At 35.9% G+C, this 17018-nt stretch overlaps 1 long non-coding RNA gene across 1 annotated transcript; it reads left to right on the top strand.

The window, feature by feature from the left end:
- The first annotated feature begins 2044 nt into the window (after nucleotides 1–2044).
- On the top strand, nucleotides 2045–3812 carry LOC107873235. Its single transcript, XR_001675191.2, has 2 exons — nucleotides 2045–2449; nucleotides 3639–3812. It is a non-coding gene; the product is annotated as an uncharacterized LOC107873235 (long non-coding RNA).
- Nucleotides 3813–17018: the final 13206 nt, after the last annotated feature.

Genomic DNA, 17018 nt, shown 5'->3' on the forward strand with positions numbered 1-17018 from the left:
GGCATTTTCACTTATATGTGAGACTAAGGAACCCTAAAATAGTATGCAAATCTTAAATTAAGTCTTAGGTGTAAGTTGGAATCTTGAATAACATATTTTCGTGATTAACATCAGATTTAAGGTAAGAATCCTTCATTTTCATGCTTGAATTTCTTGATTATTTGACCAAAACAAGGGTTTGATTTTAGCCTAAATAAGCTCTTATTTCACTTATTTCTTGAGGTTTATGATTCCCTAATGGTGTATGAATATTAGGTTGGTCTTGAAAATATGTTTTCCTTATGTGGGACCCACTTGAGGTTTTTGATGTTATTTTTGGACTCAAAGCAGAAGGGAGCAATATCGGTATCGATGTTCTCGTAATGATGTATAGATTGTGTTTTTGATAGCTTGGCATCTTGAAGAAGCTTCTCAGAAAGGAAAAGCAAAGGTTTAGTGGATTGTTGAGTATTCTTTGGATTTGAGGTACGCTAGGCTTATTCCTTGTTAGATTGAACTATGTCATAATATAATTGTGATATCTTGTTAGATTGGTATGGATTTCAAGTATTGGATTGGTGAAATGCAAGACTTGGGTTAGTTGGACCATTTAAGCTATGTGAATCTTAAAGTTGAAGATCTTGACATGTTCTTCTTTATCTTAAACGACATTAGGTTCCTTGTAGAGCCTTAAAAACAATATTAGGTTCCTTGTAGAACCCCAAAAATTTCACCGAGTTCATTATAGAACCTTAACACAATATTGGGTTCCTTGTGGAACCTTAAAAACGACCTTGGATTTTTTGTAGAACCTTAACTCAACATTGTGTTCCTTGTAGAACCTTAAAAACTACATTAGGTTCCATGTAGAACCTTAGAAACAACATTGGTTCCTTGTAGAATCCGAAAAAATAAATAGTGGGTTCCTTGTAGAACCTTAAAAATGACATTGGGTTCCATGTAGAACCTTAAAAATAATATTGAGTTCCTTGTAGAATCTTAACACAACATTGGATTCCTCGAAGAATCTTAAATTGAGCTACTATTGAATTTTCAATGTGTAAGAGAAGATTTTCTCTCTCGCATTTGAAACATAACTTTTTACCCCTATGTTTTTTTCATAACTTAAGTCATATTGACATTCCACATTTCAAAACTATGCATATCCTAATTTTATGAACTCGTGTTCCATATTCGTCAATTTTCTTTAGGAATCTCATTCGTTCCAAAATCTAGAACTACACAAGGGCTGATTCTTGTAAAACCAGAGATATGTAGGCGACTTAAAACCAAAGTCCTGATGACACTATTTTAAAATCACCTCTTGTTGCTTTAATTCCAATGAGCCATTTTTTTGTTAGACAAAATTAGCTACTACATCAACTTTATTTGCTCGACAATTCTTTCATCATTCTCAAGCAACAAAGGACAGTTGTTGACAACAATTTTGATCTCCCAATACTCTTTCCAGACTGCTACTTATAAAAAAAATTTAATTTTAAATATTAATATTTTTTACGTATTATTTTAGTAAAAAATCTTGAAAGTGTCACATTCACAATTTAAAAATATACAATTAATTTTCTTACTTCTTTTATTATAATTTTTTTGTATTACATATAAATTATTAATTTAAATATAACATTTCATGTAATTTGTTAATATTTATTAAATTATCTAATGATCACACGATAATTTACAAACATTTAGTTTTGTTGTTGTTGTTAGTGTTATAATAATAATAATAATACTAATAATAATAATAATATTATTATTATTATTATTAATATTATTACTATTATTGTAATGTTTTGTAAAAATCACTCTGTTATTACCGTTGGTTCTAAAATAATATGTCACATGTCATGTTTATTATTATTATTATTATTATTTTTAAAATAATAGTTAGCTCCATCTGATTTTTTTCTTTTGTGTTTAATCTTTAGTCAATTTTATATTCAAATGATGACAATTTTAGCCAAATTGATACCAATTTTGATCTCAATTTAAAAGTTAATTTTTAACTCATTTTAAAATTATTTTAATCTCAGTCGTTCATCAAAATTGATCCAACGACTGACATGAAGTTTCCCTTATTTCCTTTTAAATCACCCAAATCTAACCCTAATACCCGTTGCTAAAAAATTCAGCCACACCTTCTTCTTCTCTCTCTCTACACCCAAAACTATTATGACTATCTGCCGCTGAGACCATCGGATAGCCGACAACAGTCACCATGACCGCTCCACCATTTTTGGCCAAATCGGCGCCATCGCACCGGTGAACCATCCAGCAACCGCACCTCCACATCATCACAAATCCGGCAAAATTTCGCCAGCCACTGGCGAGCCCCTCCGGTAATGCCTTTCTCTCTCTTTCGTCCCCAACCAGCGCGCCACTTCCTGTTCAAACCGCTGCCGCTGACCTCTTTTTTGCCAAAAATAATGGGTTCTCAAGAACCCATTCACAGGTTTGATGAGGCATTGAAAGTTCATTTTTAACTTTGATTATATTCTATCTCTTTTTTCTTTTCTTGACAGATTTTATATTTGAAATTAACGAAGCGTGATTGAGATTTTTTATTTGATTCTTTACCATTCATGATTGTTTATTATCTTAGACTATCATATGCTAAAACGAAATTGGGGCTAACCCTAATTTTATTGGGGATTCACTTATGAAAATTCTGAAATTTGTATTTTGGTTTATTTGTGAACAAATGATTTGAATTTGTGACTAATATATGGTGGATTTGGCTAATTTTATGCCATTGATAATTTGGGAGAATAAGTTGCTCCATTTTTTTTTGTTTGACATATTTGGTGTGATTTTTTGCTTAGTAAAATTGGGGAACATCGGATTTGATCTTTTGTCTTAATTGAGTTATGAAACACGTAACGATTTAATTGTTTGACATTTTTCCATGTTTAGGATTACCTTTTAATTGACTCGATATGTTTTCTTTCTATAACTAATTGTGATTCCATTACGGTTGTATATTGTCCTTGTTTTGTTAATTTAAAAGAAAAAAAGAAAAAGGGGAGATTTTTTTTTACTTGTTTTATTTATGAAAAATTTCAATATCATGATTGACATAGATTTTAGTAGCTTATTTGTGGTAACCATGACATGACTGATGTGGTGATTAATTTACCTCATTCATTTAAGGAAAATCACCCCATTAATTAATTTATCAATATTCTCCTTCCTTTTATTATTAGGATTATTCATGACTTCTTAATCTATAAATACAACCCTCTAGTCTCTTAATATTCATCTTTTCATCTGTTATTTGCAGTGAAAACTTTAGCTACCTTGTGATCTACACTAAAATAACCAATATATATATATATACTTTTTCTCGTGGCTTACATTGCAAAAAACGAACTTTGGGTCTGGGTTTTACTTACTGTAATTACTGTGTGTTTTATCCAAACTGTTGATATTCAGATTTTTCTTTATTTCTTATTGTTACAAAACTGGTTAGTTTTCTGAGACGATGCATTTTATTATCACATGTTAGTTGTAAATGCTTCTAAATCCTCTTAAGTGATTTTATTGGTGAATTTGTGATGATGTTGCATGCTTCCTGATTGCAATATGTTTGTTAGGCATTTGTTTTGTTGTGTGTTTTGGGATACATTTGTTTTTCTTGACAGATCCTATTGAGCATTCAAGATGGATGAAAAGTTGTTTGAGAATTGGGGAGGGGCTGCCTATTTTTTTAGTTCAATTTATCTTTTCTTTTATTATTCGTTTGTATGTAAAATTTGTATAAACTTCTATATGTATTAATAAATTATGGGGATTGCCTGGGGAGCGGGGTTTATGTATTTTATGTGCCTTATATGAGTCATGTAGGCAAAACATAACGTAGGACTTGTAAAATAAATTTGTTTGTCACCTAAAGAGCATCTTTTAGGATTAATAATTGTATAAAATTAAAACCAACTTCGAACATGCCGAATTAGCTCTTAACACGTTTAAATAAGTTTTCGACGTATTTTCATCACGTAGTTTATTTTTAGAATATGTAGATCTCATTTTAAATCCTGGCTTTCCAATAAATTTTCTACAATAGTAATCAAATTGATTTCAGTTGCTAGCTTTCTGCTCTAATTATCTGTGTTAATAATTTAACCAGTTTTGATTAACAACTTTCTACAATAATAGTAAAAATCATTTTCCGCACTTTTAAATAATCAGTTGTCTGTATTTTTGAGCTAATCTCAAAACCTGTTTCGACATTTTAATGCTAGTTTCTATTTCAAACCATGATTTTCTACAATTTGTTTGACATTTTCTTGAAATAATTATAATCAGTTTCTGCTTTCAAACAACCATTACTTACAATCCGTTTGTCTGCAATCAGTTAAAAAATTAGTTCTGTTTTCACAAGTTTTTTTTTGTAATCTGTTTTTTCTCTGCAAACAGTAAAAACTAATTCTGTTTTCACAATAAGTTTTGCTGCAATTTTTTTTCTTTTCTGCAAACAATAAAGAATCAATTTCTATTTTTAATGACAATTTTTTATAGTCACTCTCTTGCAATAATAAAAGGGTTTCGGTTTTTATGAACAATTTCTAACAATATAAAGGAAATTTCATCATTATTAATTTTCAATGTTTGTTGTCTCATCTTTTAATAACGTATGACATATAAATTCACGTCTCAACCCTTTTAATTTATCTAGTTTGTTCTCGCCTGTCGACATATTAATTAATGGACATTCTAGATACCATGCCGCTAGGTTTCAATTATTCAAAATAAGTAATTGGTTGTCTTAGCTTGTTAATCGCCTAACCAACCTCTAATTAACCAAAAAGCTAGTTTGAAACCATTATGTGCTATGTGCTATGCTTGATGTGAATCCTTGATTCTAACAAGTAATTGTTTGTCCTAGCATGTTAATCAACTAGTAAGCCTTTAAAACCATCAAAAAATACAATCTCACATAAACCACACCTAAATACATTGAGAACTATGTCAATAATCTCCACACCCTAGAAACACCACACTACAACTGCAAGGAGGGGTAAAATTATCAAATTACAAAAAAATAAATATTTCACACAAATCATCAAAAGTCAGGTCATTACAATACAAATAGTTGGGGTTGGGGTCACCTAAGCTGGCCTCTATAAGACTTGATGGTCGATTATACTGCGTAGTAGTCGATTGGTATATTGTGTGATGCATTGGTGAATGCAGATTCTCTTAAATTTCTAGTTGATTTTGTGATTCTTGATTCTGAGGTAGATTTTGATGTATCTATCATCTTAGAAAGGCCTTTCCTAGCCACGGATAGGGCATTGGTTAACATAGAGATGGGACAGATGAAATTTAGGATCAATGATGAACAGGTTACTTTTAATGTGTATTAGTTGATGAGACAACTGAAAGATATGAGGGTGGTATTTGTGATACACACCATAGATGAAGATGCATTGATTGCATCCATTGAAGAGAGACATAGTGTCAAGGCATTGGTGGCAATGATCATGAATTTGATAGTGACAATATTAATGAGTATGATGAGATGGTGATGAGATGGTGAGCACACTTGTTGGCAAAGGTTCTTATTCTTATGCGCCAATGAAGTTGGGTCTTAATTTAAAGAATAAAGCGACCTCACCAATTCAGCCAGCCATTGAGGATCCATCGATATTAGAATTGAAGGCCCTCCATCTTACTTGCATTATGCATTCTTGAGGGCTAATAGTACCTTGTTGATTATTATTGCAGTAGATTTTTTAGATGCATAGGTTGAGGCCTTGATCTTGGTATTGTAGAGGTTTAAATGGGCCATTGGTTAGACTATTATGGATATTGTTTGAATTCCACCTGGAATTTATACTCACAAGATTCAGTTTGAATCAGAGTGTGTACATTGAGCATCAGCATCATTTGAATCCATCTATGCAAGAGGTGGTAAAGAAGGAGATCATTAAGTGGTTAGATGCAGGTGTAGTTTACCTTATTTCCAACAGCAAGTGAGTAAGCCCGATTCAGTGTGTACCAAAGAAATGTAGGATCACTATGGCCCTAAATGAGAAGAACAAATTAGTTCATATGAGACCAGTTACCGGATGGAGAGTATGTATGGATTATCAAAATTTGAATACTTTGACGTAGAAGGATCACTTTCCTATGCCATTCATGGACTAGATGTTAGACCGTCTTAGAAATTAAGGATGGTATTATTTTCTTGATAGTTATTCGAGGTACAGTCAGATTTTTATTGCTCTCGAGGACCAAGAAAAAACCACTTTTACTTATCCATATGGTATGTTTTCATTCAAGCAGGACGCCTTTTAATCTTTGTAATGTTCCCCTACTTTTCAACATTGGATGATGTCTATCCTTTCTTATATGATGGAGGATACTATAGAGGTCTTTATGGATAATTTCTCAGTTGTGGGAGACTCATTTGATGGCTGTTTAGATCTCCTAGCTATTGCACTTCAGAGATGTGAGGAGTGAAACTTGGTTTTAAATTGGCAGAAGTGCCACTTCATAGTGAATGGAGGGATGGTACTTGAGCATAAGATTTTAAAAATGGGGATAAAGGTCAATGGGGCTAAAATTTAGGTGATTGAAAAATTGTCTCCACCAATTTTTGTAAAAAGTATTCAAAGTTTCTTGGGTCATGTAGGGTTTTATAGGCATTTCATCAAGGACCTCTCTAAGATTGCAAATCTATTTTGCAAGTTATTAGAGAAGACTGTGAAATTTGTGTTTGATGCTGCTTTTGTCAAGGCATTTCAGTGCCTAAAAGAGAGGTTTATTTCTGCACCTTTCATTATGTCTCTGGATTGGACCCTTCTATTTGAGGTGATGTATGGCGCCAATGGTGTGGCCCTAGTGGTTTTCCAAGGCCAAAGACATAAGAAGATACTTCACCCCATCTATTATGCTAGCAAAGCACTCAGCCCCGTACCAAAAATTATACAATTACTAAACAAGAGTTACTTGTTGTGGTGTTTGTTTTTTAAGAAGTTCCAATCCTATTTGATTGGGCCCAAAGTTATTACGCATTCTGACCATGTTGCTCTTAGGTACCTTATGGAGAAGAAAGATGCTAAGCCTAGATTGATTTGATAGGAACTATTATTATAAAAGTCAATTTAACTTTAAGGTTAAGGACCTGAGAGGCACAGAAAATCAGGTTGCAGACCATCTATCCTACCTAGTAGAGGAGACGATGCTTAAATTAGGGGATGAGTTTGATATTGATGATATTTTTCCAGATGAGCAGGTCTTGGCATCATTACAAGACTTAATCCCCTGGTTTATTGATTTTTCCAATTATTTGGCAAGTGATCTTATCCTGAAGACATCTCATTTTAGCAGCAAAAATGATTTACGCATGAGGTACGAAAGTTTTTCTAAGATAAGTCTTACTTATTTTGGGTGTGTGCAGATGGTCTGATTTGGAGATATTTTCCCAAAATTGAGATGATAAGCATTCTTGAGGCCTGTCATTCGTTTTCAGTTGAGGGTCACCATGGTGGTACTCGTATGGCCCATAAGATTATGAAGTATGGATACTAATAGCCGATGATTTATAAATATAAATATGACTATGCACGGGCATGTTACCAATGCCAGCGATAGGGAAATATTTCACGAAAGCATGAGCTCCCCATAACACCTATTCTTGAATTTGAGATATTTGATGTGTGGGGTATTGATTTCATGGGTCTGTTTTTGAGTTTTCATGAAATGAAATATTTTTTAAAGGCAGTGGATTATGTGTCTAAGTGGGTAGAAGTAGTTACGCTTCCCAACAATGAAGGTCAGAGTGTCATATTATTCCTGAAGAAGAATATTTTCTCTCAATTTGGTACTCCACGTGATATCATTAGTGATAGCGGGTCACATTTCTACAATCTTCTATTCAAGTCCCTACTTGAGAAATATGGTGTTAAACATAATGTGGCAACACCTTACCATTCGCAGACAAGTAAGCAAGTTGAAGTCTCTAATCGTGAGATCAAGTCCATTTTGGCGAAGACTGTGAATACCAACCGGACTGACTAGTCGAGAAATTTAGAACTTTTTCCCTACCTAATAAATTATAAAACTTCCATAGATGCCTCTTCTTATTAGCTTGTGTATGGCAAGGCACGCCACTTGCTGGTCAAACTTGAGCAAAAGGCACTATGGGCATTTAAGAAGCTGAATTTTGATTGGAGTGATGCCGCACACTTGAGAATAGGTAAGATGAATGAGTAAGATGAGTTTCGCCTTCATTCTTATGAAATTTCATCCATGTATGAGGATAATATGAATTTGTACTTTAACAAAAAGATTGGGAAGTAAGTATTCCAACCTAGTGTTGTGGTCTTGTTGTATAATTCGAGGCTTACTTGTTTCCTGGAACTTGAAAGTCTAGGTGGTCTGGAACATTCACCGTGGTTAGAGTATTTCCATATGGTTAAATTAGGCTAAAACGAGATGGTGATGCCTCATTCAAGTTGAACAGGCATCGTGTTAAGCATTACATAGGAAACATAAAGGAGCTAAAAGTGTGTGAGAATGTTAGCCTTGGAAAAGTTTGAGTATCTAAGGGAGTTGAGTTGTGCCACAATGTAAAATCAGGCGATTCATAGGAGGCAACCCATGGGCTTGTTGGTTAAGTTTGAGTATCCAACATAGCCTCGTCGTGCTGTGATGTTAAATCAAGTGTTGCTTGGGAGGCAACCCAAGGTTTTGATGTTCACTTTGTTTCTGTTTTGTAGGTTAAAGGCATGGAGAAACACTTAGAGAATGGTAAAAATTGAAAAATTGTAGACAAGTCCAGGTAAGCGAACCTATGACCCTACTTACGGGGTCGTAGGTCCAACCCATGACATGTAAGTTGAGTTATGAGAATCAAAAGCAATTTAGGTCTGTAAACTTCAACCTACGGCCCGTAAGTAGGGGTCATAGGAATCAGAGACCAACAATGCTACAGACACCAACCTACGACCTGTACCTATGGGGGTGTAGTTACTACCTACGGCTCGTAAGTAGGGTTCATAGGTAGGGTCTTCCATTGGGATAATTTTTTAAAAATTTTATAGGTTGGGCTTTTTAGACCCAACCCAATCCGGCATGCCCACATTATTTAAGCCTTAAATCAGACCTTTTAACACCCTAATTTTTCAAATTTAAAACTCCTACTTCAATTCTAACTCTCTAACTCCCATTCCAAAGTTTAAAAGGTAAAACCCATTCCACAAACACCCCACTTGCATGCATTATACTAAGAACTTAGGGTTAAATCACTTGTTCATTTTCTACTTCCAAAATCTTTATTAAAGGTAAGAATTCATGGTTCCATTTAGTTTTTTAAAAAATTGTTCTTGAACATTGAACTTGAGATTGTACTCGAAATAACCCTAAAATTGCTAAATTCTTTTAGTTCTTGAAGTATTTGCAGCCTAAAAAGGGTGAAAATTAAATGATTGCATATTTTTGGTTTGGGAAGCCTATGATCACAATAAAAATGGAATTAGAAGTTGATTGACTTAAATAATATAAAAATACGTGTGATAATTAAAGTGATGCACGTGGTCTAAAATTGATAATTTATCTGTCATTGGATGGAAATTTTGGGAAAATTTTGACTCACCCTTAGCTTGAACCCGCGAAACCTACTTATGATCTCTTAAGTGGTACCTACAGCCCCGTAGGTATTACCTAAGGCCCATAGGTAAGGTTCGTCGGTAGCCTCTAAATTGAAAGTCAATTTTCTTCTTAGTTCTTGTTTTAGTATTGTATTTTAATCCCTAACAACTCTTTTTACAGGTACTATGTCACTAAAGGCCACACCGAAGAATGGAGTGTAGGCCAGGTTGAGAGATGAGTCTCTCAAATAGAGTGGATCCATTGAGAAGTACCTTGTAAGTATGAATAATAAACCCTTGGTCCCACGCCAGACTCGGGGCCAGGCACAAAGGCAGGCTGAATCAAGGGAAACTATTCAAACAGGTTCTCAACCCATAACAACTACTATTCAGTCGATCTCTCAACCCCCACCATCATAGGCAACATAATTAGGGCCCCAAACTTTAACAACTTGATTTATATAGATGGAGCCTCAGATGAAGTCATCCATAGTTTCATTGCCAAACTCTCTCCACCCTAATAAGAGAGAGGATGGGTCAAGTTCTGGTTCAGGTGAGGAGGAGGATTCAATCAGTTTCTAGTCTGAGGAGGGGTCAGTGTGCATCTAGTTTAGTTGATAGTGAGTCTGCATTCGATTTAGATGCACCCTAGTCTGATGAGGGTAATAATGCGTCTTGGGCTACTCAAGAGGTTTCTTCCTTAGCTCAAGGATCTCAGGCTACTATAACTTTAGTATCTATTGCTTAGGAGTCACTCCACACACGTCTCTACAGTTCCACTAGCTCAAGTTAATTTGAGATGGTGTAGAGGAAAAGTAGAGTATTTATGATTGTGATAGTACTATTATAGGATTGAGGAGACCCAAATTGAGATATCCACTTTGGAAGGAGCTCCAGACATGCAGGTTGTACTTAAGAGACATTAATTTGGGTGGATGACCCAACCTTCAGGTTCTTAATGCCTAGAGATTGTCCAGGATATGTATGATTCATATGTAGAGTCAGTTTATTTGGTTACCATAGTTGAAGGTAGAGTAATGGACCAGCCTCTACTAACTCACACACTATTTAGAGGGGTTAGGGTTGATATATTTGAGGAGACTATCAGAAGAGTTTTATTTGGGCCAGAGTTTGTAGGATTAGCCACCAAACTGAGTTAGACTACTATTTAAGGTTAGCGAGGAGTAAATGCATGATGCAAGATGCTGACCACAAGGCACAGAGAGTAAACTTGGCTAGATGGGCAGCCGAACAAATTTTAAAGTTATATACTGATGCCCCGTAGGTAAAGGGGAAGGGAGAGATTAAGAAGGAATCAATGTACTTTGTAGAAAAGTTTTGATGAAAGATAGTGAAACATCATTTGAGTTCAACATCTGTGGATAACATGCTCACTTGGGATAGAGCTGCACTAATTACTAACCTGATAGCTGGCAATGATATCAACTTTTCTAAGTGGATCCGAACTGAGATCCATGAGAGGACATTTTGAGAGTCACTGCCCTTCTCTTCCTAATTTTAGTGCATAGATTATATGATATGGCTGAAGTGTCACCTAAAACTGAAGTTGAATAGAGGTTTAAGGCCACCTGCATAGTGGATATTAGTTTGATTAAGGATGTGGCCAACCCACATGTGCACAGTCATTTACATCTTTGAGTGTGTCCCACTTTTAGGGGTTTTCTATTTCAGTTATGCATGTTGATAGGCCGACACCGATTGGTGACATTGATACAGATAGTGAGCGGGTGAAGCTGTAACTTTTACAAGCAATAAAGGGGATGCGGGCATTTCAGCACCAACCTCAGCTTCTACTTTTCCCCATTACCTGCCAGTTTTAGGGTTTGTTACTGTGCCATAGGAATTTTTATAGTCGCTGGTGGAATGCAGAAGGAGTTGGCTGATTTTCAAACAGAGACTGAGACTCGTTTGGCCACATTATTTGGTTAGATCAGGCCATGATTTCGGACCATATTAGAGGCTTCTGAGGCTAGAGTTAAGGGAAGGATAATGGCCACCATAAAGCAGTTCATGAGAGAGATACATGGGTGGATTAACAGTTTTGAGACCTAGATGGGAGCACAACTTTGTGAGGTCCTAGTGCCCTATTTATCGGGCCTACACGAGGAGATGGACATATTGAGATTTGAGGTGCGTTTGTTAGCTGAGTGCCATATTCCAGTCGTTACTTCGATGATTCCTTCTTTCACGTAGCCACTACCCAGACTGCTACCTATGGTCTTTGATTTATTTGCCGAGGATAATAGGGCCCCACCTTTGACCTCTAAGAGAGGACATGAGGTGGAGGAGTTAGGAGATGTGGAGTTTCAGTGGGCCTTGAAAAAAGTTGCCACAGAGTCAAGGGTTCAGCTTATCATTGATGGGCGAAGGTGTGTTGAGATGGCATTGCGCACCTCTTATAGTCACGCATCACCATCTCATCCTAGAGATGAGTCACGTGATGTCCCAAATAGGGGTGAGCCAAATTTTGACGCTTAGAGAGTCCTAAGTATGTCCCTACACCCTTGTGTTATTTAGTTTCTAGAATGCACAAGGCATAGTGCATCAACTTTCAGTTGGGGGTGGGTGTGTACTACAGCCGAGGGTTTTATTATCATGATTATTTTCCCATAAGTTGCAGCATTTAGATAAAACCAGTATGTTTAGGTTTTATTTAGTGTTTATATGTGTTATGTCTTGTTTATATTTAATTAGAAAAAAAAATAAGGAACCTAAGTGCAGTTGACATGTTTTGTTTTGTGTTTTAAAGTGTTTGAAAAAAATGATACCCCTCCAAAAGTTTTTATGAACTGTGTGATGTAAATATATGTGTGACCATTATTTGAATTGTATTATGTTATTAGTATTAGGGACAAGTTAATCAAAGCTTAGCATTTCTTGAATTGGATGGGTAGTAGTTGATAATATAACCATGTACTATGTGTGTGGGGGGCACTTACCTAGTTCTCTTTGTGCATTTAATCAAGAACTTGCTCGATTAGTCTTACCTAGGTTGTAGAATAGTTTGTTAGGATATGATCATTGGCCTTTTTTGAATAAGTCCACTCTTAGACTAAATGACCAACCAAATACAAATAAGTATCCCTTGATCCCCGAGTTGAGCCTAAATTGACCTATTTTCTTATTTTCACCTTGTCACCTTTCATTTTAATAATAATGGACCTATTTTGGCCCTGATCCATCTCTGGACACTATGCACCTCAACTCAAGCAAATCGCCTAAGCTGAGATTGGCTATCATAGGGGTATGTAGTTGAAAATGGTTATGAAGAAGGGTATTGAAACAAAAAAAAGTTGGGTTGAGTTGGGTGCGGTAAAAAAATAAAAAATGAGGAAAAAAAAAGAGAAGTGAATAAATGCAATTAAAAAAGGAAACCACACCCAATCAGAATATGTAATAAAGGAGTAAAGGTGAGAATAAAAGAAGCATGGTTGAGTTGTGGAAGCAAATAATGTAAACGTAGTGTCAATGAGGGTGAGTCACTATATCCTAAATGTACCAACCATCCCTCAAGCCTACGTTACAAGAATAGAAAATCCCTATACTAATCCTAATCCAACTGTCCAAAAAACTAAGGTATAGAAAATAAAGGCAAGCCTATGGTATTTTATTCACATTGTTGGAACTTCTGTTGTGATCATGAGTGTCTTTATATGGTCCCTTATATTGACATACATTATGATACTATGAGAGTTAGGACTTCTTTTATGTGAGGGTATATGGGTTGTATTGTTAACTGCTTATCTGTTTGGGTAGTGTAACGTAACGACCCGAAATAGCCTCGCGGGATGTCACACGGTGCTTAAGGCTACAAGTAGCCCCAAGCTAACCCTTTGAGCCCGTTTCTACTAATAACACTCATTTCAAGATGAAATAATTCAAACACTACAATAGTTATATCATATGAAAGGAAATATGGAGAAAATGCTCTTTCCAAATGACCAAGAAATACCGGAAACCTCAACACAACTACAATCTAATAACTAGTCTGACAAAGCCTCTACTAATCCATAAATCAGAGAACCATTGGGACAGGTCCCCAACTGACTCGAAACGAACTGGAAGTAACAACATAGTCTCTTAAAATATGGAGAGTCTGAATATAGGTCCTCGAACCATGAGGACTCACTACTGTAGAAATGTAGATAAACGTACTCAAAAATCACTGATGAGGTTGGGACTGAGCACCAGGGCTTATATTATAAGAAAATGTAGCACATAGACGTATATGTGGATCAACACTTGAGAATGTACTGAGTATGTGGGGGTGCATGTATTTATATAAAACAACAACAATACTCTTTAAGAAAATCAAGCATGTAATAAGTAATGACTCACATGGCTTAAATAAGTATAAAATGGAAAGCTCATGAATTATGTAAAATGGAACATGTAAAACAATCTCGTGAGTCATTATACTTTTTGCTTTGAAATCTGTACTCTTCTCTTATTCTCATTACTCAAGGCTAAAGGAAACTTTAAGCAATACTTTCAACTCATGCATATGTCTCATGGAGAGTAAAACTTCTTTAATGCTAAAGAATTTATAACTCTTTTGAACTCAAATACTTGGAATTCGGAATCATATAACCTTGGAACATACTTGAAGTCATTTCATTCACTTTAGGAAAATATCTCATTTCAAGCTTTAGGGAAAAATACTCATATCAAGGGAAAGTATTTTAGTTTTAAAGAAAAATGTCTTATCTCAAAGCTTTAGTTTTAAGGGAAAATATTCTATCTCAATGGAAAATACTTTAGTTTAGGGAGTTTATCTTAACCGACATAAACCATGCGAGCTACATGGAATCCGACATTTTGTCCTCCTAAGGAAGAGACCTCACGTTGGGGAGAGGCATCATACTCTTGCCAAGGAGTATAACCTCAATTCAGTGATTACTTAGCTCAGTTTCGGGCCCAATATCTCGGCCTTAGGCCCAACCTATGGTGGCACGTAGTTCTAGGGTAAGAAACCATGGTAACTTACCCAACTCGGTGCTAAATACTACTCCCTTTAGTTTATCTCGCTCATCTCATGAATATCCATTTTAGAATAATGTCATGGTTCAATAAGAACCCAATAATCAAATCTGTAATCTCACATAGTAGAGTGGATTTCAAAACTCAATGACCATTGGGTCAAAACATTTCTCAACAATCTCAGAATACTCAAATCATGGGTGCTTATAGCACAAGAGTTCATAAAATCTCAAGTCTCAAGTAGGTCTTAGTAACCCATAATTCAATCTCAAGTTAAAACTCATCAAAAGCATAATAGACAGCATATAGGTTTATAACTCATGTAGAAATCTAGAAATTCTAGCAATTTGTCTCAAAATCTCAACATACTCATATACTTCAATATCTCAAACATTTCAACTATTAACTTCTCATGGATTAAAATCACGGGGTATAGACCCAGTTGTAATTTCTCAAGAAAACATGTAAAAATCATGCCATTAGACTCAATTCAAGGGAAACATCAAAAACTTACAACCAATAACAATGGGTGAAAAACCCCTCAATTCAATTTCATGTAAAATCTCATAAATTGCAGAGAATTGTCATTTAAATAAGCTATTGGGCACAAGGGTGAAAGGATTACCCTTATTCAAAACCCTCACATACCATAAATTAGAAGCTTTGGAATGAGTCTCATTTTTGGCACTCTATTCGTACTCTTGAATAAGCGTTCTTGAAGCCCTTGACTTGGGAACCTTGAATCTTCACTCAATTAAGAAAATCTATGGTGGATTCTTGAGATTCTTAAAAGAGGTTTTGGATACTCAGGGTTTTTGTTGAGAGAGAACTTGAGAAAAACTTCATAGAATGCTTGTAAATGACCTTGATTTAGTGTTTGCACGGTTTAAGAGGCTTGGAAAAAGTCCAAAATGCCCGTTTTAACTTCTGTACGAAGCAGGAAAAATTGAACTAGGAATCCAATTTATGGGCCACCGCGACACGCCACTATCGTGGTGGCTCACTGGAAATTGACAAATGGGAATCTGGGAGTCACCGCGACGCGGAGCCATCGTGTTGTCCCACTAGTTGGGACCTAGAACTTCAGCGTGACGCATCACAATCGCACTAGGCCACTGGAAATTGACTATTGAGAAATTGGGGCACTCATAGACTGCCACTATTGTGGAGTTCCACTGGAATTTGACAATTCTCAAATAGACCCTCTACGTGATGTGCCAAGCACTAAAATGATGTTGTTTTATGACTAGGAATTAAATTAGCCATAACTTCTTACTCGGGTATCGAATTTGGGTGAATCTTATATCGACGGAAAGCTTATCAAATTTCCCATGTGATAAAAAGTTGAAATCAGGGAAATTCTAATGGTTAAAGCAATACTCACTTAGGTAGTCACTCTTCAATCTTTTAGGGCCGGAATCAAGCCTCACTTGTCACGCCCTAAGGATTATTCTACGAGAGAATTTTATGGGGTCTTATAATATCTCCCCCTTGAAAATATTCATCCTTGAATGTCGCTATTTAGACTAAGAATACAGGAAAAACTGAGTATACATAGCTGAAGCAATTTGCTAAATGGGCTCAAAATCTTTCTAAACTCTTAAATGCCTCGAAAATTGCAAGAACTCATATAAGAATAGATACATAGCTGCACTTTAGATTAGAAGGGCTGAGTTAAGGAAGAATAATACATTCGGCTTGATCTGAACTCGTAGAAAAAAGGTATAGGTACTTGGCTCGCATGTCTGCTTCTGCCTCCCAAGTAGTGCCCTCAACTGACTGGTTCCGCCACAAAACTTTGACCAAGGTAAATTCTTTGTTCCTTAGTCTACGGATCTGAAAATATGGGATCTCAACAGGAATCTCATCGAAGAAAAGACTATTCTGAATATCGGCACTTTCTAAGGGATCTACTACAACAGAATCACCAATATGCTTTTTAAGCATGGAGAAATAAAAAATATGATGAACAACTGACAACTCTGTGGGCAACTCAACCTCATAGGCCACCTTACCAACACGACTCAAGATTCTATACGGGCCAACATAACGGGGACTAAGCTCGCCCTTTTTACCAAACCTTTTCACCCCTTTCATGGGTGAAATCTTCAAGTATATCAAATCACCCACTTCAAACTCAAGATCTCTTCTCCTCACATCGGCATAAGACTTTTGACGACTCTAGGCAGTCTTCAAGCTCTCTCTAATCAACTTAACTTTCTCCATAGCTTCAAATACTGCATCAGGTCCAATTGAGGCGGTCTTCAAGCTCTCTATAATCAACTTAACTTTCTCCATAGCTTCAAATACTGCATCAGGTCCAATTGCGGCAGATTCACCTACTTCAAACTACCCTATGGGTAATCTACATCTCCTACCATACAAGGCCTCAAATGGTGCCATCCCGATGCTAGCATGGTAACT

Source organism: Capsicum annuum, chromosome 6 (genome assembly GCF_002878395.1).
Source record: "Capsicum annuum cultivar UCD-10X-F1 chromosome 6, UCD10Xv1.1, whole genome shotgun sequence".
NCBI classification, from domain to species: domain Eukaryota; kingdom Viridiplantae; phylum Streptophyta; class Magnoliopsida; order Solanales; family Solanaceae; genus Capsicum; species Capsicum annuum.